The sequence below is a fragment of the Stigmatopora nigra genome, chromosome 3, assembly GCF_051989575.1.
Source record: "Stigmatopora nigra isolate UIUO_SnigA chromosome 3, RoL_Snig_1.1, whole genome shotgun sequence".
Lineage (NCBI taxonomy): Eukaryota > Metazoa > Chordata > Actinopteri > Syngnathiformes > Syngnathidae > Stigmatopora > Stigmatopora nigra.
In genome coordinates, this window is record NC_135510.1 from 5,219,543 (window position 1) to 5,243,321 (window position 23,779).

Sequence of the window (23,779 nt, forward strand, 5' to 3'; positions counted from 1 at the left end):
TCGGTCCAGATTTTTGGTCTTTGATCTGGACTGAGTCAATTTTTGGTCTTTGATCTGGACTGGGTCGATTTTTGGTCTTTGATCTGGACTCGGTCCAGATTTTTGGTCTTTGATCTGGACTCGGTCCAGATTTTTGGTCTTTGATCTGGACTCGGTCCAGATTTTTGGTCTTTGATCTGGACTCGGTCCAGATTTTTGGTCTTTGATCTGGACTCGGTCCAGATTTTTGGTCTTTGATCTGGACTCGGTCCAGATTTTTGGTCTTTGATCTGGACTCGGTCCAGATTTTTGGTCTTTGATCTGGACTCGGTCCAGATTTTTGGTCTTTGATCTGGACTCGGTCCAGATTTTTGGTCTTTTATCTGGACTTGGTCCAGATTTGTGGTCTCTGATCTGGACTTGGTCCAGATTTTTGGTCTGAACAGGCACACGAACGATGGATGCTTCAAGTGCAAAACACTGTGCTACCGATATCAAATTGGAAGACGATATACCAACATTAACTGCTGGAATGTTCAAGCAAGTACAATTTGAATCTAATCAAGATTCTGAGGACACAAGCAAATTCTAAAATGCTGACTATTAAACTGTGCTAAAAACTAAATCATTTTTAGTTGGAAGCCCAACTCAGATGCACTGAATTCAAAGTGTCATATGGATCAGAACTTTTGTGAGTTTCCTCAAATCCATGATGTCTTTCGGGTAATCATCATTCAACCGGAATAAATGGATGAAGGTTTCAATAATTATTTTTAGTCCGCTTTTCCAAACTATTTTTAAATTGTGACTTAGTCAACACTAACCAAGTTTGCAAACCTCTAGTCGGAATGTGCAAATCAAAATAGACATAAACGACGATTGAATTGCATCAATTGAAATAAATACAGTAAAAAGAAAAAAGAAAAAAAAACATCTCTGCAGGCTTTAGAACAGTTCCACGCACACGTTGAGGAAAACAAATGCAATGTTACTTACCATTCCTGACTTGTAAATGTAGCTAAAGACTTTCCGCATATAAAATCAAGATCACAAAGGAGTGAAAAGCAAAAGGATAAAAAGTTTAAATCCAGCAAAAGCCTCTCATCGCATTGACGTGTCGCTCCAGGCAAGTCCAGTCAGCGTGTGTGCGTGTGGTTGCGAGTACGCGAGTAAATGTGTGTTTTCACCGAGGCTGCAAAACTTCAAGCTCCGCCCACAAGTACGCTGTCTGCTTACTGTGACGTCACGCGTCAATGGACTATTACTACAAAGTAAAGAAAAATATAGAAAATAGCCTTACATGTATTAATACAAATTATATTACTGTGTTTTAAACCGAAGATTTAAAAAAAAATACCATTATGAATTTAGAGTTTATTCATAGATTTGAGTCTCTTAACTGATTAACTACCATTGAAAATTATGGACTTTAAAGTGTAAATTGGTCATTGGTGTTTACATTTTAATTTAGTAAATTATTTTATCCAATATAAATTTACATAGTAAGATTGGGTTTTATAAGTAAACTATATATATGGTTTATGAACATTTTAATAATAAATATTCCTTTTGATATAGCTTTGGTTCATCTAATGGAACTGCATTTTTTCGTAGAATATTATTAATTAAACCCTTGACCCTTGTGAATATCAGCCCAAAATAAATGAATTATTGATTGTAAAAAGAAAAAAAACAATACTGCTAGTTTGTCACCCTCTAATTTTGTTTTTGAATAGTAATGTTGTTTCATTTTCTGGTAGAGGAATTCACAACAATACCAATTTAGCATGACTGCCCATTTAAATCAAATTGTATACAATATTAAAGTTATTAAAATACCTTTAATATTTCCTAATTTAGTTTGAGGGTTTCCCCAATTCAGGGCTCAAATGTTCAATCCCCATGATCTCTCTGAGCTTGCGTGGGTTTTCTCCGGGTACTCTGGATTCCCTCCCAAAACATGCATGCTAGGCTAATTGTATGCTAATATGTCCCAATATATAAGGTTGTTTGTACTCATTGTACTCTATTTGTTGGCCATAGTTGGCCCCAGATTGTCAATATAAATTGTTACATTTAAGACATGCTTGCTGTCTTCTACTTTTTTCTGGACCCAGAGTTGAACAATGAAGGAGAGCCGCGAGCGTCCGGCACAAAGAGCTTTACGGGGGATTATGGGCAAAGGCAAAGACTTGAACACGGGCGGGCGGACGCAGCCATTCATGTAATCTCCTTTCACTGCCGCAAAAAAGACTAAAATGTCACGTTGTGCTCGTCACACCGCAGTCATCTCCCGCATGCTTTGACACTCGGAAAGCGCCACCGCTTAAAACAAAAACATTTTGTCTTTTGGCTTTGATGGAAAGGCCATGACAAATATTTTTCCCGAAAGTGGAATGAATGAAAGGTGTTTTTTTATGTGGGTGGGAGAAAAAAAACACTATAAAATAAGGTTTGTGCTCATTGTAGAGCAAAGGTGTCAAAGTGGCGGCCCCAGGGCCAGATTTGGCCCGCCGCATCATTTTGTGTGGCCCGGGAAAGTAAATGATGAGTGCCGACTTTCTGTTTTAGGATCAAATTCAAATGAAGAGTATAGATGTAAATTACATTTCCTGACATTTCCCCTTTTAAATCAATAATTGTCATTTTTACTCAATTTTTTTCTGTGTTTTTAGTTCAAAAATCAGTTTGTAAAATCTAAAAATATATTTTAAAAAAGCTCAAACAAAAATTGTTTTAGATCTATAAAAAAAACTGAATATTCAGGGCTTTTAATCCACTTCTTTTAATCCATTTATAAAAATAAAAAAATAAAATATATTACATCTAAAATGGTCCGGCCCACCTGAGATCAAGTTGACGTTAAAGCTGCCCGCGAACCAACCCGAGTCTGACACCCTTGCCCTAATGTGTGGATTATCTGAAAAAAAGACTCAATCAATAATAATCAACAACGTGACAACGCCAGTTGTCCTTCATCTTTATCACAATCGGCGTCCTCGGCTTTTTGGCAGAGGAGGCGTCATTGTCTAGCACATGGCTTTTAAATCTGCCGCCGCACTCAAATAATGTTCCCCATTGTCAGAACACACGAACGCAGCACCGACTACACTGAAGCCATTCATATCCAGGTCAGATTTGATTGGGGTTAAATACACGACAAGCTGGCTTTGCCGCACCCGATTTACTGATGTGTTGTTCATCAATGTCATGATGGCGAATCAAGATACCAACATCCAACAAAGCCCTTGATGTGACAGAGCCGAGCGCCTGATAACCTTTGACCTCGGCGAGCCAGGCAACAGACAGATCATCAATTAAAAGAACTTGACTTATTTGACTTTTTTTGCTTATTCTCTACCTCCCACATTCCCAAAGTGTGCCTGGTCGGTTAACAAAACACTTTAAATCAGGGTTGTCAAACTCATTTGGGTTGACAGGTCACATTAATGCCAACTAGTCCATAGATGGGCCGGAATATTTTATTTTTGGCCCAAAAAGTGAATATACTTTGATTGGTCCCATCCCAGTCGAAATGAATTGGACATTGAGGACTGTCAATGGCATTGAAAGGTGAGCATCAACACCCAGTTTAAGTCAATTGGACATTCATTTTTCACTGTTGTTTTAAGCTAGCCACAGCTCACTTCTTGTACATTTTGCATCATTTCCTATTGATTTTAAGCCACTTTCCGGGAGGCTATTCATTCATTTATGGGTTCCTGCTGATTTTGGGGCATTTCCCAGTGACTTGCTGTTGGTTTTGGCATTTGAAGTTTCCCTAGCAACTCATTGGCCGGATTTTTTATTTTTTTTAAACTGCGGTTAGGAAATTGAGAAAAGCACATTATAGTCCACACACTTCATCTCACAACTCACAAACATGATTTTTGGGGTGCCATCATCCCAGAAAAAAATGAAAGCATTTAATATAGTATGTAAAGTGTGAGTGGATGGTTGGCTAGAAACACAATTTATTGACTCCGACTCGGGTTTTATCGCAAAGTTAACTTAAAAATTGATGGATTGAAATGCCTTAAAAAGTGAGAGGCTTTACGGATATCATCTGGTCAATTTCAAGCATGTTGGTATCAATCATAGTGGAAGCAATTAGAAATGCCCTGGGGCAGAATTCCCAAGGGTAATAAGGAGCCTTTTATTTGGGATAGGGGAGGGGAGATTTTCACAATAATTGCCAAATGTCTTCATAAGGATGGAGTTAAATCAACATTAAACAGTGATATGTGTTCTTGTCGGATATTTTTAGTATCTTATTCAAGACAATTTTGAAGTAAGTGTCATGCTAATGAGAAACTTGGCGGATAGGTTGATAAATATTGTCGTTTTTGTGCTAAAAGTGTATCCAAGTGTTATTCAATAGATTTTTCTATGAGAAATCATTTAGTTTGTTTAGTTATTGTCTTTTATTTGGGGGCAGATTGCACAAATAGGGCACAGAAAAATACTTTTGCAGTTATTTGTTCTTTTAACTTTTAAGATTTCTTTTTTTTTGTTCCTAATGTCATCTTTAAAAAGTAGTGGGATAACAAAAATAAATGTAAAAGGCATTGGAGTTTGTTCAAAATAAATTAAAACTTAGAAAGATGATTTATTTGAAGAAAAAAAGGGAAAAGGCGTTTTAATTGGTTGTTACGTCTCTTTTTATGATAAATGTGTGTGTTTTAATCTTTTTTTTATTTTTTTAAATACGTGATTTGTTGCTAAATGTCTCCTGATCCAAAGTTGCAGCCACCCAATGATCTGTTCCTTACAAAGCCAAATCTACTACAAGGAATTCAAACATTCAAACGTTGATACTGTGAGGCGCACTCCCCACTAAACTCACTAACCTCAGATTCCCTCAAATACAAACATTCTTTAATCATTGTTTGCTTGTACCACGGCATGGGGGAATCGCCCTAAAATGAAGTTTATTGGCGTGCAGATGTCACGCGGTCAACGAACAAAGAGTGAAAAATAAAACGATGACCAAACGCCATCTGGCAGTGGCTCACCCACCGATGCCAAACTAGCAGCCCTTCGTCTCTAACTCGCAATAAAGACAATATCTGGCCCGTTGGGACATGTGGCATTAATATGAATGATCTCCATCTTGATACGTTTATGCCCCAAAGACCGGAGGGACGTGACGTCAAACAAACACGTGGGCGCTCTAATGAGAGCGTGACGAATATATTACGTTTTTTTAGCTAGGCTTTTTTTTGTTTTGTTCCTACTTTCTTTGCAGCTTTGGAGCCTGGGTACGGGGTCAGAGGTCAAGGTCTTACACAGCTGCAAACTAGGAGGATTGTGGGGGTGGGTGAAGGCGGGCGGGGGTGTCGTAGGGAGGCCTGAAAGCCTACAGGCATTGAATGGATGTCTTTTGAAGTATGTAGACCAATTAGATGTATTTTAATCGTTATGTTCTTGTCTTTTTGGGGGGGACATTTTCAAACTCATCTTTTTTATGATTTATTATTTTTGCAAAAGGTCAAATTGTGATTGTAGTTTCCTTTTGAGGGCTTCCATAATGCATACTTTCATATATGATGAAATTAAGTTTAATGTTGTAATATTACAACGTATGTCTTCATTCTTGTAATACTGCTACTTTATTTTTGCATTTTTTTGGGGGGTCTTTTCATTCTATTTTTTTCTTTGTTTGGATTATGGTTGAAAGGATATTGAGGAACATTCTGGTAGAAATAAAGTCCCATGAGTGAGAAAAGCTATTTGATTGACTAACGAGGCTAAGCGCCCTAGAAAATGGATGCAAAGATGATGACTCTTTAATGCAAAGTTCATCTTTAATATCTGTCGACGCTACTTTTAAAAGGTCGCCGTGGAGACATTTTGTCTCTCATGGACTGTAACAGGACTCAAAACACTGAGAAATCAATGAAGCTTCTCAGCGAGAGCATACGCCAACTTTGCGGGGCGCCAACTGTCCACATTTCCTGTGGTTTATTAGTTTTTAGACGGAACCTAAACATCTCAGTATACTTCCTTGATCAATGGAGGTTTCATAGCATTCTAATTTGAAACTTTCACATCCGGGCGGCCCGGCGGATGAGTGGTTAGTGTGTCGGCCTTACAGTGGGGGGGTCTGGGTTCAAATCCAGGTCAGTTTACCTGTGTGGAGTTTGCACGTTCCCCCCTGGCCTGCGTGGGTTTTACCCGGGTACTCCGTTTTTCTCCCACATTCCATAGACATGCATGGTAGGCTGATTGGACACTCTAAATTGCCTCTAGGTATGAGTTTTTGTGTGATTGGTTGTTTGTCTCCTTGTGCCCTGTGATTGGCTGGCCACCAATTCAGGATGTCTCCCACCTGTGGCCAGAAGTCAGCTGGGATAGGCTCCAGCACCCACGCGACCCTAGTGAGGATAACGCGGTTCAGAAAATGAGATGAGACTTCCATGTCAATGCCCAAACGATCTTATACAAGAAAGTCATTAAAAATGTGTTTAAGTGGTTAGGTAGTATCAGAGAGGACTTTGTTGGATTTAGATTTAGATTTTTAGAGGATATCCAATGGGAGTTTTGTTGGTGTCTGACTCTGCTAGATAGGAGGTGCTAGCAAGCATTAGTTTCAGAGATTTATCATTTTTTTATTTGTTATTTTTGAGAACCTGTGATGTTGTATGTTTTATGTGGCAGCTAGTAAAGTATTTTTTTTTTTTTTTTAGAGAAAGGCCCCCTGTTAATTGTAACAGCTACATTTGGAATAACGTGGGATCTTTTTAACTTATTTCTATCCCAGTTCTATGGCACACGTAAGAAGTTGGACGACAATCCCCAAAAAAGAAGTGCTTTGGGATTTTGTCCAAGATGGAGATGATCCTAATAATGGTGAGATGATCATGGTGACAATCACTGGTAATAATGAGCGAGTTGAAAGACGCAGCAAAGCTAATTAGTTTGCTGGTTAATTGAAGAGCAGCACGTTGATTATTCCACGTGTAGATTGGAGTGCGGCTGCCACAGCAGCTGGATTAAACTTCCCACTAGATTGGTTTGATAGCTCTTTGAAATGATGGATATTCTTACTCGGAGAAATCTATGATAATCACATAGAAAGGGCGGGGGATAATCTTAAATGGGACGTGTAGTATTATTGGGAAAAATGTCTTTTTTGTTGCTTGTATATAAAAAGACGGGTCTCTAAATCTTTTGTTATCTGAAAATAGTTGGAAAATGTGTTAGTCATTCTATACTAAAGACTTATATTGAGTTTTATAAGCGTGTTTATAAATTAACTGACATTTTTTGGATGTGGCAACCTGGCCTGGCTTAAAAAAATAATCATTCATCATTCTTGATTTGCGGGCTATTTTGACAAAGTCTCGAAACAAATAAATTAGCCGCTACGAATTGACTTTAATGGTTCTCAAGTCAGTCAGAAGTGATTAAACGATCGCTGCCGGCCCTTTTAGTCCAAATGAATTGGATGAATATCACTGTTTATGGCAGTCAATGAATCACAAGAGTTAACCAAATCATAGCAGAATTATATATACAAAAAAAAAAACAGGAATTTTCAGTCCTTTTATCCTTTGTTTTGATGTTAAGATAACAAAAGCCCCCAAAATGAGGATAGCAACCATAAAAAGTTGTGCACCCCTAAAATCCAAATCCAATGTAAGACTAATAACAAATTCAAAACACAGAGTAAAAAAATACACCTAAACATCTTGAACAGGACAAAAATCCAAATAAAAAGGATAAGGTTTTAAAGACAAATTCATCTCGCGAGGCTTACAACAGCTAATATCCCACCAGGGAAAGAAAGTATCAAGTGAAATCAAAGAAAATCCACCCAATTCCACTCCTTGGGGGACTCAGAGGTCTTGATAAAATAAGCCCTTTTCCCTTTTCAAATCCCACCACCGAGCCTTGCATTGAATGGGCTCTGTGGACTTGAGGGAACAGAAACGGCCGTACATATGTCCCCCTCCACACCCCCCGTGTACATCCACACCCTCCACCTAATGACAGTGTCAGCTCATTATTTGTAGCCAATGTATCTCCATGGCGCAGCTGTGCCGGTAGTCACAGCAAAAAAAATGACCCCAAAAACTCCATCACCACAATCCTCATTGAGAACTTATCACATCTACGCCAATCTCAAGCTGTCTCGATCTTCCCACAAGGTGACCGACATCCTTCCTAGATAGCGTCTGTGCGACTTTACGGTGCGCACGAGGCGTTGCGCCGCATGTACGGCTCACTTGTCCAATCTGGAGTAACCCTACCCGTATTTCAGCCTACTTCATTAACAACCAACTGTGACAAAGTCAAAGCATCCTTCATCTTTGCATCCGACGGCTTGTCACGGGTCAAAAAAGAAAATAGGAGGGACTCACCATGCGGTCAGGTGGAGTGAGCTGAGGTTGCGGTGGCGACGGAATCCCCCTCCTCCTCATCCTCCTTTTCCTCTTCCTCGTACCGGTGTGTAAAGTGAGAGTGTGTGTATGTGTGTGTGTGTGTGTGTGTGTGTGTGCTGATCCAGCAGATGCAGACTGGAGCTACCAATAGAAAGAGGCAAAAGGGAAGGAGAGGGTGTGTGAGAGACGGTAGAGGAGGGGTCTGCTAGCATTACATCATAGGCGAGGGGAACGCTTGTATTCTGCAGGAGGGTGGGGGAAGGTGTGTGTGTATATGTGTGTATGTGTGTATATGTGTGTGTGTCCTTGTATATTTTCTGCAGGATGATTAAACTTGCTCATGATGCACCTGCACAGAGCTGTGATTAACAAGCATTCAGTTCAGAGGGAGACGGTAAATAAGAGGAGCTTTTGTCATTTAATAGTGGAGTGAAATGAAGTGACGAGCAGATGGACATTGGCCAAAAAAAAAAAACACGCCCTTTTCAAAGACCCTTAATGGCTTTCTCGTTAGGTTCAATATGAGGTGATGGACGTTTGTAGGAAGGAAGGCGTTTTGCAAATGTGTGCACTCACCTGTTAGTGGGAAAGCAACAGTGTGAGGGGGGAGGGGTGGGTGGGTTGGAATTGGGGAGGAGAGTAAAACAATGACAGCTCAGGGTCATCCCGGCGTATCGGTATAGACGCTGGTCGTTTGACACCAGAGCGAGACGGCGGCCGTGAGGGAAACATACAGATAAGGAAGACTTAAATGGCGGGCCTCACATCAAGGATGGGATGTGGAGCAAGTTGGGAGATGTTCAAGCTAATGTTGAGGAGATAACCAGAGCGAATCTTCGCTAAGGCTTTTTAGAGGCTGGCGTCCATTGATCCATTTTCGATTTGGTGTGCGGATGGGGGAGGATTTCGACAAGATGGAAATTCTATGCAGGAAGAAGGGTAGATTTGAAAGTTGGTATTCTGCAAATTTGGAGGCAGACAAGCTGCCATCTAAAGCAGCATGTTGCATTTTAAACCTCATTTTTACATAATTTTGGGGTCTATATCTACAAGAAAACACAAAGTTTTAGTTGTTGACCTTTTGAATTTGATCCTAAAATAGAAAGTTGGCACTCATCATTTCCTTACTCGGGCCGCACAAAATGATGTGGCGGGCCAGATTTGGCCCCCGGGCCGCCACTTTGACACCTGTGGATTAGGTGGACGCTAGGTTTAGTGAAAAATTGTATTTTTTTTTAAATACCATTTAAAATCTTTTGAGCCACATTTGATTAAAGAGTAATTTATCAATTGGAGTAATTTAGTGATATCCTGGCAGTGATCATTCAAATTCCCATTAAAAAGAGGATTGGACATCTAGCAGGTAAAAGCTAATTTAAAATAGAGCCCTTACTGGTTATACTATATGGACTTGACTTCCTGTTTCCGATCAATTCCTTGCAGGAAAATTTGCAGCCTAAACAAATCGAAGGTGTAATGGCCGCCGCTGTAATGGATGTTAATAATTCAGAGTGTTCCATTGTGGCAAACTTGACAGGTGCCTATTTATTATGTCAAACCAGTCGGAAGTAGAGGCGCATGAGGGAGGCATTGTCAAAGCCTGAACATCATCGTGTCGGGCCTTTTTTTTTTCAAAATGGCACCAGCACGTGAACAACACATATGCTAGCGGCCAAAACCTTAAATGAAAATATAAACAGGACTGTTTATCTTCCCGATTCCAGTAAAGCCGCGGCATAACAAAACAGAGCCGTGTTGGGAAGGCGCCGCCACTTGCAAAGTCAACAAGGGATGTTGGGTAATTAACAGACGTAATGTAAAGTTCATTTGTCACAAGATAACGTTTTGTTTTGAGGGCTAAACAGGAATTCCACTGCAAATGATTAATTTTTAACAAAAGCATGAGTTAATTTCATCTTTGTGTTTTGTTTGCCTTGAATTTAGAAACATTTTCCTAAATGAATTGACTGTTTAATATAAAAAAAAATAATGTACCAAGACTGAAAACAAACAAGTAGTATCTTAACCTTCAAAATGAAGCGTAACTGTCATTTGAAAGTCTTTTTTCAATCCACCCTGTGAATAATTTCACACAATTTCAAGTGTAACCACATTCAATAAGCTGCAGAATTGTTATTAAATATTGGTGGAATAAAAGAAATGACCCAGCCATCCTTTACTGGATATCATAAAACACACACACACACACACACACACACAAAGGCAAGGTTCATTCCTCCACATTGCGCTTTTCCAGTTAAGACGATGGGCGCCCAAGCAGTACTATTTATAGTGAAATTCAATTTGTCTTAAAAATATATTTATCCATTTCTCCTTCAAGAGGGAGTGTCTTCATGCATAAAGGTGTCGCCACTCATCCCTATCAGCTCTTTTCACCACTGTTCTCTGTTGCCGTGGCAACCTTACGGCCAGCTGGGCCTCTCTCTCTCTTCGGGGACACAAGGATGACTTGTGTGCTCGCAGCTGGAGGACTTTTCTAGGAAAAAGGTGCGTACGTTTTCCTCAAAAAAGTCAAGATAAAAAGTTTATTTATATTTCATTTTTTTAAATCACAGAGCAAGGGACTCAGACTCGTGTTGGTATGCGGGCTGCTTTGACGTCAACTTGATTTCAAGTGGGCCACACCATTTTAGATATAATATTTAGATTTCTTTTTTATAAATGGATTAAAAGAACTGGATTAAAAGTCCTGTATATTCAGTTTTTGTTTATAAATCTAAAACAATGTTTATTTTAGCTTTTTTATATATATCTTTAGATTTTACAAAATAATTTTTGAACTAAAAACAGAAAAAAAATGATTCGAAAATTACAATTATTGTTTTAAAAGGGGGAAAATCAGGAAATATAATATACATCTATACTCTTCATTTTAATTTGATCCTAAAACAGAAAGTCGGCACTCATGATTTACTTTCCCGGGCCACACAAAAGGATGCGGTGGGCCAGATTTGGCCCCCAGACCGCCACTTTGACACATGTGACATAGAGGAAACAAACTGACGCTAATGCTTTTTTAAAATGTATTTTAACACCCCTTTCAAAATAAATCTGGACAACCCTATTACTACAACTAGATATCAAGTGGAAGCCTCAAGTTCTCCCACGGGACGCAGGTTTGAGAACCCTGCCCTATATAACTGTGATAAAAATAACAATTTCTGCACGGACAATTTTAACATGCTGTTCTCTAAAAAGTGAAATCTTTACTGATCCCATTTTTTGGGCGGATCTAGTAAAATCTGATCTGTCTTATAAAGTGACTCAGAAGGAAGAGTTTGGAAAAGAAAGTCAAGCAGACGTGAATATACTTATGGCAAGCAGCTGGTCATTGACATTGCTCCCCGCGGAGTTGAGTTAATGCACAGATCAGTGTGTTAATAGCAAAATTCCCCAAGGTCCTTTGGGACATATTTCTCAACTTTGAATGGAGCCAAGAGAGGTTAATTGTTTGCTGACTCCAGTAAACTCCTCACAAGTCTAGTGTCAAGTTCACACATAATTCTTACTTATTAAATACAGTTAAAGTCAATAATCGGACTTCAAAAGTTAAACGGGAGGCCGAGATTCCGGGAATTTTTGTGTTATTTCAAGGATTGAGTTTGACTAGTTCTCAGCCAATCAAAGAGTTCAAGAACAAAACATCCGTTTTCCAGGAGCCCATCCCTCATTCATGGAAGTGTGAGGTGGACAGACGTGTTAACCACTTGGTCACCGTGCCGTCATCATTTCTGGCAACTTAAGCCAACGTGATTCATTCCTTAATGGCAGCTAAATGGTTAGCAATTGAACTAACAACTCTTTAATAGTCGATAAATCATTTAGAGACCAAAGAAAATGTCCTGGTACATGAATCCAACCAACAATAATATACTTTCAGTGACCAATGCAAAATTCAGGAAGGTCTTAGTGCAGGTTTAAAAGCAGAAGAGGACGTTAAGTTGATAAAAGTCAAGCGCAAAAAACCATATATATGTATAGTTTCCTCTATGGTGTAATTTAATGAATTGGCACCTCTACCTTCAAGGTTTCTTCTTAGAAAGAAATGTATCTTTGGTTGGTGGAATATTTTTTTTCCATGCTTGATTTAGTTGAAAAGGTTCAAGGATTATTTGGTCTTAACTAGATAATCATCCTTAGTTTAAAGACAAGGGAGACTCCGAGTTGTCAGAGCAGGGACAAATAAGGACTTGTCTCACAGAGATCCTTGACTGTGGTCGAGGTCACGTGCGGGACATTTTGTTTTGTTGACATTGGCCTTGACAGACAAAATCACTGGCGTAACTTAAGGAGATACTGTTCAAAAATAAAATAAAAGACTGGAATATGATGATCTTTATCGTGCTAACCCGTTTCACGCTGTCCTGTCAGTTTTGAAAACAAGATTGACAAAATAGTCCTCAATTCCAAAGATGTGACCCCTACCTTATAAAGGGATTTCGGCTCACTAGTGAATGTCTAAAGCAGGGTGTCAAACCTACGGCTTGCGAGCCCGGGGGTGGCCCGCTAGGTGGTCCGTTCCGGTCCACGGGGTTGCACTTTGTAGCTTATTCATACTGTACGTACAGAATTAAATGCTTTCTTTTTTTGACAAAGGCCCTACAAAACCAGAAGTTTAATTAGTGTGATCAATTTCACTTTACTTCAATTTCCTATTCGCAATCAAACTCATTGATTTGCCCTATGCCATCGAACCAATGCCCTCAATGTCAGCCAATGAGTAAATAAGGAAACTTAAAATGACCCCAAATCAGACAAACGATCAAGAAGCATCCCAGAAAGTCCCACAAAATCAGTAAAGAATTATCCAAAATTTACCAAACGTGACCTGTAGTACCCTAAAATGGAAGTGGAATAAAAATAGTCACACAAAATAAACTTAATGATAGACGTCCAATTCACTTACCTTGCATATGTCATTGCTATAGACAGCCTTTAACTAGGTCTACAATGTCTTGTGTGTCTTGTGTCTGTATTGCTACAACAACCAAGACATTTCCTGAATATGGGATGAAATAAAGTTCTAACCTATCCTAACCTAAAACAAAATGGACGTCTCGCAGCAAATAAGTCAACATTCCAGACAAAAATAAACTTGCCCGGCCCACACAAGACCTAATTGGCATGAATGTGGCCCGCCAACCTCACAGAGATTGACACCCCTAAACTAAGGGAAATTAGCTCAAGTATTGCCCATGACGACAGAAAACCCACTACCTGACAAACACACACAAAAACACTACTAATTACAGTATTTTTCCGACAACCTACACCTGAGTATAAACTGCACAAGCCGAAAAGGGACACAAGTCACAGCAGAGAGTAATTTCTTCCTAGTCCAATAACAAGCAAAGGTCTACAATCCATCCAGTCTTCTCTGTCGGGTGACAGCAAACGGATGAGCGTGTCAAGCAGCCAACGCAGCCGACAGTCGGCCACCTGGATCAGTCAGACGCTTCCGCAAATCCGCCGGCCTGTCACACAATCGTGGCGCTGTTCCCCGCCTGAAAAGTGTGTCCAGCCAGCCGATTAATCAGCTCTGCAGCCAGTCATCCACGAGAGCGATTATATGCCGGGCACATAAGGGAAATGAGCAAAACGCTGATGGAAGGTGTTTGCTTGCTGGGGGGCTACATTCGCAGACAAGAGAAAAATCCCACCAGAAGAGATTTGCTTTGCGGTGGCCGAATCCAAAAGTTGGGCAATTGGGTGTCGCTTGATTTATTTCCACATGTATGGAATATTCACATTAATATTCGGGTTTTAGGATTAGGACTATCTTTCCTGCCTAAGGTGACTTTTTGACCTCCCATTGAAAGACGTGAGAAAACTACAGTCCTGCGGTTGCTTGTATTTCAAGTGTGTAGAGGAAGAGCAAATGTCAGCGAAGCCACATTGGGACTAGTTAAATGTTAAAGGCATTAAACTCCCAAGAAGCAATAAGACTTGTCATGCACTGGCACAAGTCCATTGACGCCATTGCGGCAGGGATGGACCGGATCCTCTTGCTTTCTCTTGCTTTACAATGAGTGGGATCTCAAGGGGAGGCAGAGGCAAACAATGGAAAGCTAATTCCATTGTTCCGGGTAAAAAAAATAAATACATGTGCCATTACTCTTCTTTTTTAGCACTATAGACAATGTTCCAAGTTAACATTTTAACATTATTAAGAAAAGGTCAAAATTCTTAGAATAAGATAACTTTATTCATTCCGTAATTTCACTGTCACAGTAGCAAGAGGGTGAGAATACAGACACAGAAAAATATATTTTAGACATAAATAAATAGGTAATAAATACATTTTATATATGTATATATATATCATAATTTGTTACAATTTTATTTTTTTTTAAGTTATAAATTGTATATGATCTTTCCATTAATTCATTGATTGTAACAAAATTATTCATATTTTCCCCCAATGCCCATTGCACAATACAGGCAGTCAACACTAACACTAACACACTAACCCATTGCAATGGGGGGCCGCTAAATATTTTCTGGTGGGCTGCGAGTGGTTTTGGCCCGCAGGTTTGAGACCTGTTTCTGTGCATGAAGTTTTGAAAGGAGCACTGAACTTTACAGATATCCTTCATTATCGATCTTGTGTGGATTTCTCATGGCCTTCTAGTACCTGAGTGTTTTTATCTTTTGCAGTACTTAGTTTTCTTTGAACGTCCCAAAAACAAACACAGTAGACTGATCGAAGATGCTAAACTCTACGTAGGTGTTTAATAAGTGAGTGTGAATTGTTTTTGTCCATTTGTAAGCCGCAATTGGATGGCAACCAGTTCTGGGATAGGCACCCACAATCCTAATAAGGATAAGCCATTTTCAGAATTAGTGGGTGGATGGATGTCGCACAGTGTGACCAAACCCAATCTCATGTAACAAATATTAATTTCTGGTGCTGTAGTTAACCTCATCATGTTGTACACGAGGATGTTTTCAAGTCAAAATTGTACTTAACTTTTGGGTTATTCGCCATTGGGGTTAAACCATCTGCAATTGTGTATCCCAACAAATAGCAAGGATTTGGCGTGGGTCGAACTGTGGATTATTATTAATGCATTGGATCGATTGTCCATGATGTCAGCCTTTTTTTAGGAGTCTCATGTTGATGAAGTCAATGTGCTGCGGGCTAAATCGAGTGAAAATTCTGGCTCGTGGCACGCTGCGTGCATCATCGCTTGACTTACTACCCAATGGGTGGGGTGCTATTTACCCTGATTCACTGGCCACAGCATTGGGCTGAATCGCACTGCAACAGTTACGATACAAAAGATGCAGTCAAAACAATAATAAAAAATACTGCATTTTTTAAAAGAAGTAATGACATATTGTGAATTAAAACTGGTAGGCAAACTTTGACTGCATTTTTTAAAAGGCTGGAATAATAAAAACATCAAAAAGGATAATTATCCTATGGCATTTCTTGTAAAAGCAGCATTTCCTCCTAATTCAGCTTCTGTATTTGTATGACTAGAATATAGGCCAAATGAGGTTGCACAAAGGAGCACATGGCATCATTAATGACACTTTACATTCAGGCCACGCACTGCTTGCCCTTCCCTTCAGGGAGGTGCAGGCTGCATATAGGAGGAGATGCAAGAAAGACACGGGTGTTTGGGGGTTCATTTTTTTTTACACACCTACACATCATTTTCCATATTTTTTCATCAATAATAAAACAAAACCCCACTGCTCCAGCAACGCCCTGCTTTACAGTTATTTCCCTGAAGACACAGCTGCCATCATAAATGTATTCATTTCATCTTATGTTCTGTCTCATCTGTATTTAAAAACATAATGTATGTATATTTAAATCCCAGTGGCCATGAAAGAAGGAATTTTTTTGGGATCATGACGAATGCAAAAAAACGGTTTAATTGTGTATACTATGATTGCTACGATATCAACAGGTAGTTGTCCAAAATAGCTTAAATTTAACAAGAAGGGATCTGGTATCAAAACATGATATATAGTATATTTAAATCTCAGTGGCCATGAGAGAAATAATCTTTTGAGGATCATGTCAAGTGCAAAAAATAAAAAAATTAAAAAGAAGTTAACAGTCTAATCGTGCATACTATGATTGCTAAGCTACCAACAGGTAGTAGCCCCAAATAGCCGAAAATTAACAGCAAGTGATCTGGTATCAGGAAGGATTATCAAATGCTGTTAAAAAAACTGAATGTGACCTAATGTCAATCGGAAGTAACCTTGAAATGCGCCCAAAATTGACAGAAAGTGGGTGTGTCCTAATATCAATAGGAAGAGGTCCAATAACAAAATTGGAAGTAACCCGATATCAACAAAAAGTGACCCTGAAATGCCCTAAAATTAACAAGAGGTAACTAGGAAATACCGCAACGTCATCATCAAGTGACCCCAACATCACTAGGATGCAACCCAAAAACAAGAGGAAGTGATCTAACATCAACCAAGAAAAAAAAACCCTCTAAATGAACAGGACGTGAACCAATGTCAATCTAAACTCTAAAGTGTGCCTGAAATACCCCAAAATTCGACAAAAACTGACCCGGAAAAGCCCTAACATTATAGGATTGGACGAGAATGCTTTTCAGCATTCCTTCACTAAAGAGATGCCGATGCGCCTGTAAGGAAATGTTGTCTCCCAGATTCAGGAGCAACCTAATAGAAACGTCCTTGCGTGAACACACGACACAAGAAGCGTGGAGAATAAACTCGGCCGCTGCACAATAGGCTGTGACAACATGGAATTACAGCCTCCGCTTTAGCCTTTTTAGTTGCCCGTTGCTCAGAATGCCAGCGAACCGAGGGCCGGCCATACAGTTGAAATAATCACCCTGCTCTTATATGAGGAAACCATGGTAACGTGTGGACAAACGTGTCCCCCTATAAAGAAGAAAAATGACTATTGGCGCGTATACCTCTGCCAAAACTATAAATAAAAGGCAAAAATTCCTACCCACTAGCTTAGCGACAAATTCTTGCAACTAGGGACTACTCAAACATTGTGACGAAAACCCACAACATCACACGTATAAAAAAAAATAAAAAATAGAGCACAGGTGGCAAAAAACGTCCATTTTTGTGGCCGTGAAAGCCAATGAAATGACCAAAAATGCAATAGTTGTGGATTTAATTGTGAATAGTAATGTATTAATAAGTGCGCTAAAATTGCAATTGGCAATCGGTCCATCATTTCCACTAATTGCTCAAAATTACCAATAAAACTGGTAGATGGATACTGTCAGATCAACAGTATATCATTCTTCTTTCTTGAAGACAAATTGACAAAAAAATGTGGTTAAATCACACATTTATGAGCCGCTGACAAAAACCTGAGACTGACAGAGTCTCCGGGAGGTGAGCTGCGGGTGAAAGATGAGTCAAGTACAAAGATGATGGCAGCCATCAATCATTAATGTGAAGAGGCCGGCAGGGAGAACAAACAGTTCTTCTGTCGAGAAAAAAGGGGCAATCGGAGGCGTCCAATCCTGCTAGGGGCATCTCAATTGCTAAATTGAATAGGCAAGGGACATGATGCATACGTGTGACATCGGTTCTGACTAATGAACAAAGTCATTTAGCAGTGGCACCCGTATCTTGTTCTTTATGCCATACTTCACTTCCTGATGTGTCACAGTCAACATGACCCACTACATACTTTTTTTTAACCCTCTCGATGTTTCATCCAGGGGACCATAAGGGGTTGTAGTGTCAAATATCTTACGCTGAATGTCAAAAAACTAACGATTACTAAGTTTAAATTGATGAAATTCTTTTGAAAGATGCCTTCAGACTCGTTTAAGGGAAGAATATGTGCATCGAGTACTATCATTTGTTTGAAAAAAAGGAAAAACTAGAAAGGGTTATCCACCATTTTTACTGTAAACAAATAAAAACAATGCCAAAACGAAGACTTCTGTGAATATTTTAGTATTTGACGTCAATGTAAGGTTTGTAGTGATTTTTCCAAATTAAACCTTGAACCTAGAAAATGGGAAAATGTGAATTTCAGATTAGCAGTAGTGCATAATTATGTGGCGGATTGTATTCTTCATATGTGGTGATTGAAAGATCACAATGAATATGCTCTTTTTTTTACAGTAGTTGAGTGCTAATGTTCTGTATTATAGATGAACTATGACTTTATACTATAATACTGTGGTTTAAAAGTACTATATGATTTAACCTTGGTAAATTCATGAATAGGGGTTAAGGCCAGAAATGCCAAAAATACATTTAATTATTATTTTTTTCTTCAGGTTGTTTGGCTTTTATATCAACATAACACCAAGAGAATTGTTATCTATTGCAACACATTTCAATAACCCATTACAAGATTATCTACAAGTGACCATGCAGTATTCAAACGCCAGATTTGTCAACATAAATCAAGCCCAAAGGCTTTTGGGAACTCAAAAAATCTGACATCAAAGACCACAGTGGGGTAAAAGACGTACAAAAACGTCTTTGAACATGGACCACGTCTGTCGACGACCCTATCGACAATTAAGCCTAATGAGAGCATTGGGAAATCCTGCTTAGCCGATGAATGCAACTCTTGTTTTAGCATTATTCACACGATGCGCTCATCTTTTTACTCGACAGATATGTGGATAACCTTTGACTGTTAAATCTTTTGGACGCTTTGGAGCGTGTATCAATGACAAGTTGCGCTTTCGTGACCTGCAATTTGCTGATGCAAGTACACTAGGCGACGTGTGGAAATGGATCATTATAGCTCCACTGAGTCACGTTCCCTTGAAACTCACATTACAAAGGAATACGGCGACTATCGGTTTAAATATAGTCGACGGGCATATTAAGACTTTTAGAGGTGCAAGAAAGGGACGTGTTAGATTTCATCTATCAATGGGTAAAACAGAAATAACCAGGAAATAAAATGTGGGAATGACATTAACGATTTCATGAACATTTTTTTTCCAGGAGAGAAACTATTTTGCTGCACTTGCTTGATATTCAGTTGTAGTATTAGTTTTGTATGTACTTGGTAGCTCCTCCCACTTAAAGTGGATTGGATGTCTATTCTCATCAACGCAATGTTTACAATATCAATTTTCCTCTTGTACTAACTACCAAAACAAACACTTTGTGACCCGAGCTGGCATTAAGTAATGCCCAATATAGTGACTACTGTCCCCTACCGGCCTCTACGCTGCTGCTGATTGGACAGTTTAGGAGGATATAGGCAAGGAAAATTATTTTTAAAACCTCCAGACTACTGAGGGACTGTGCAGTAATCTCAGTCTGCAGATAGTCCCCACCTTGTGGTTTTCCTATGTGTGGCTCCAGTTTTTTAACTAGTTCTACAATGTCTTCTGTGTCTTGTGTTTGTCTTGCTACTGCAACCAAGAAATGGGATGAAATAAAGTTCTAACCTGACTTTACAAGCATTTATACATGAACCATATATTTATTTTACATTGTTATTAGTATACTAGTACGAAGAGATTTAAAGCTTGACCATAAAGTGCACACATAAATGTCCAAGTATGTTGAAAATGGATGGATAGTTAACAATTATTTACAAGGCACTGTTTGGTTTTCTCCACATTATTTCAAGGTGGAATTTTTTTTTCATATAAACTGCTATTTAAGATTTGGCAGCTTGATGCTGAATTTTAGCAACACCGTTTGGATATAAGTGTTTTAAGTAGACAGATTTTATTTAACTACAAACAGCAGCTGCTTTCCATCATAAAAACATATTTGACTAAAGTGTGAGTTCGCCGGACCCACTCAACCGCCACCACCCAATAATCAGAATAATCCCACGGCTTCATTTCTACGCATTTCTGCACTTAGCTCTTTGCGTACAAGCATATCCCTCAATAAATATATTCTCCACACCACTTGCCAGCCTTCGGAGTCTGTTACTTTTCATTCGTTAGCATTTCCAAACTGCTAAGCAGACGGTCGACCCTATAGGGAAAACAACAGCAGCCAAACGTTGCCATGGAAACGCGACTGGGCAATTCCATTTCCATTTTTTTCCACAATCGTTTGATGGTATTATTCTTTACGGGCATTAACAGAAGGAAAATGAAAGCCAACGTACTGTATGCTATCTATGATAGTGTGTTTATTCGCTTCTAAATCCACTTCTAAAGCCCTTTGAATGTACTTTTCTAATAGCACATTGAATGGGGAAAACACCACCATGACAACCCCCCACGAAGACATCTTCTTTTTGAAAAGCCTGTCCGCACAGCTACATTTTACACCGTGAACTCCTGACTGGACCAAACCTAAGCCTTGTTGCCTTAAATAGGAACGCTGCTTCGAGTTGGAAAAGGACGCCCCTACTGATGATGGTTGGTCTCTTCCAATGAGGGGAGAAAAACCTTGGCCTAAGCAAAAGCCTTCTGTCACTGGGAATCTACATATTACCGTCAAAGTTGACACATCTCTGCTACAATCCTAATATTACACGCATTAACATCAAGTTCGCTTGCTGCGGTGTTTTAGGATTTTACCGAGGCTATTTTTCACACATTCATTTCAAATGAGTCAAAAATTAGGCTTACTAAAGCGTAACGATCGAAGGCCAAGCAATGGTAATTCAAGGCAGCAGCGATAAATAAATACACCAATTTCCACGTGCAGTATACATGCATGTTTTTCCATTAAGGAGATTATAATATGTTGACGAAATCAGGAGAAAAAAAGTTCTCGATTACATTGCCAATCAATCAGCCCATTCAAACTCAAATGACAACATAATAAATTAAAACCCCAAATAAAGTAAACATTGTTGAGTTTTGCTTATGTTTTGGAAGCAGTAGTTAAATATCAGACTATAGAATTGCAACCAATTAGGGGAAAAACCTACCTATTTTCTATTGTTGGTTGGGATAGGCTCCAGCAACCCTGCGAACTTGTAAGGATAAAATGAATGGATAAAAGAACTAATGAATTTACCTATAATAGTCAGTTCAAACTACATAACTAAGGTTGTTGAGGTTTTTTGATTTAGTTTTCCATCAAAACTTTGATGAAATCCAAAAACTATCTTTTAAAAAAAATAAAAATAAATTCAGACTAGCTTTTAGTCACGTAACCAGTCAACTCACATGTATGACTTTCCCTTGAGGCGTTTCTTCCAATTCTCCGAAGCACGTATGTCTGGCCATTAGACTGTATTATCTATGATGTAAGCAGTCTGAACCAATTTTTGAAGAAACTGAATTTCCGCTCTCATGTCAGCGAGCACGCACAGCTGGACAGAAACACACGTGTGTGTGCGCGCACACACTGGGCGCAAAAAAAAGAACATTTGATTTTTTTCTTCTTTTTTCCTGAAAGAGTTTTATACAGTCTCTTGCTTGCATTGTCAAGGGATGTGTTTTGAATTTGAACATGAACTTGGGCTGCCCCAACACGCCCCGTGTGTATATCTCTGCAAAGCATTGCAAACTGTCAAGTGCCCCAATGAGCTCATGCTACTACGCCCAACCAAAACAAACCGTGGGCCCAACAGGAAAACAGACTACTACGGAATAACACCATTCAAGCCTGTGCTGTGTGTTCCTCCCTCGGTTATGTCATGGCTAATTAATTGGTGAGGGTGATTAAAGAAAATGGCATATGCTTAAGAACTTGAATAGAAGTGCCAAGTTCACAAATAGTGTCACCTGAGACCACAAAACATGTCATCAATCCATCTACATCAGGGGTGTCAGACACGGGTTGGTTAACGTCAACTTGATTTCACGTGGACCATTTTAGATAAAATATTTAGATTTTTTATATATAAATGGATTAAAAGAACTGGATTAAAATCCCTGAATATTCCAATTTTTATAGATCTAAAACAATGTTTACTTTAGTTTTTTATATATATTTTTTTTTAGATTTTACAAAATTATTTTTGAACTAAAAACTGAAAAAAAAGATTAAAAATTTACAATTATTGATTTAAAAGGTGGAAAATCAGGAAATTTAACATACATCTATACTCTTAATTTAAATTTGATCCTAAAACAGAAAATCGGCACTCATGATTTACTTTCCCGGACCACACAAAATGATGCAGCGGGCCAAATTTGGCCCTCGTGCCGCGACTTTGACACAAGTGGTCTACATCAACGCGATGACAACTTTGTTACCATCTCTCTGTTAATGACGGAAAAACCCACAGCGGTGACAGAAATCATGTACAAAAACCTCACCCAAAACATATCTTTTCAAATATTACTTAAAAAATTCTTGACATTCGCAATGTGTTGATTTTTTTGGGTCTACTTGATGACACGACGTGCATGTCTATGCAAGTGGAGAGGCCCACTGCTAATTCTTCCTCCTCTCGCACAGTCTGTTTCTCGTTGACTGTTACATAACTAACTTTTCATCCACATCTCACAACCAGATGTGAACTGGTGGGCTACGCTCCGCTTGCTTGGTGGTACAACAAATGGCCTCATATATTCTGATTTGGTCAAAATGAATTTGTAGAAATAGACTAACCCAGGGTGCATCATAGAGAAACAACCATTGCCACTCACATTTTTGTGTCTATTCAGTTGTAAATTTCCATAAGAAATCAAGTTTTGGAAGGGGAGATAAAGCCAAGGGCTCCACGTACAAAGGCTTCAACCTTGGTTTGAAATCTGATTCACAGGGCACGCTTCCTCCCAAAAAAATAGTCAATCACGATAATCTTTCAGGGTTATTTGGCAATCATTTCATTGCGTACTTTGATTAGAAGGAAAGGGAAGCACTCCAATTTTGTACCATGTGAGGTCGGCCAAAAAAATTCATTCAAGTAAGAGTGGTGTTACAAAAAAAATATATTTTCCTCTAAAATGTTACTCACAAGTGAAAAAGTATTTACTCAAAATAAATAATAATGTACTTACAGAGTCGGATTTTTGGGTAAAATGGAGTCATGTGATGATTGTTGTGGGGCCTCATTGGTGAAACTGGTAGAACCATTATGTGCATCTCTGGGGAAAAAAAATAAACAAAAGTCAAATCCAATAAAAGTAGAACGCATCTCATTTTCAGAACCGCTTTATTCTCACCAGCCAATCGCAGCGCACCAGGAGACAAACAACATTTCATACTCATACATCACAATCATAAGAGCCACATGTGGCTCCCGAGCCATAGGTTCCCTACCCCTGATTTAGAGTGTTCAATCAGCATGTCTTTGAAATCTGGGAGGAAACCGGAGTACCGGGAGAAAACCCACACAAGCTCGGGGAGAACATGCAAACTCCACACAGATGGACCGACCTGGATTTGAACCCAAGACTTCCACTATGGGGCCGAAGTGTTAACCACTTGCTCCACCGGGCCACCCCTAAAAGAACTAAGTGGAAAAATGTAGCAACTCTAGAATAGTCCAAAGTAGCGTAATAGTAATAGATTAACGT

The 23,779-nt window shown here is 39.1% G+C and overlaps 1 protein-coding gene across 2 annotated transcripts in view; it reads right to left on the reverse strand.

Annotated features, from left to right (window-relative positions):
- LOC144194359 (semaphorin-4B-like) overlaps positions 1-8,489 on the reverse strand; it is a 46,044-nt gene extending 37,555 nt beyond the window's left edge. The window contains exon 1 of one of the 2 annotated variants that reach the window (XM_077713391.1): positions 8,346-8,489. The gene's annotated coding sequence lies outside the window, so the exon portion shown is untranslated. Of the gene's footprint in view, positions 1-975; positions 1,154-8,345 lie in introns of those variants that run through there. The other variant, XM_077713390.1, reaches the window with a different exon arrangement.
- Positions 8,490-23,779: the final 15,290 nt, after the last annotated feature.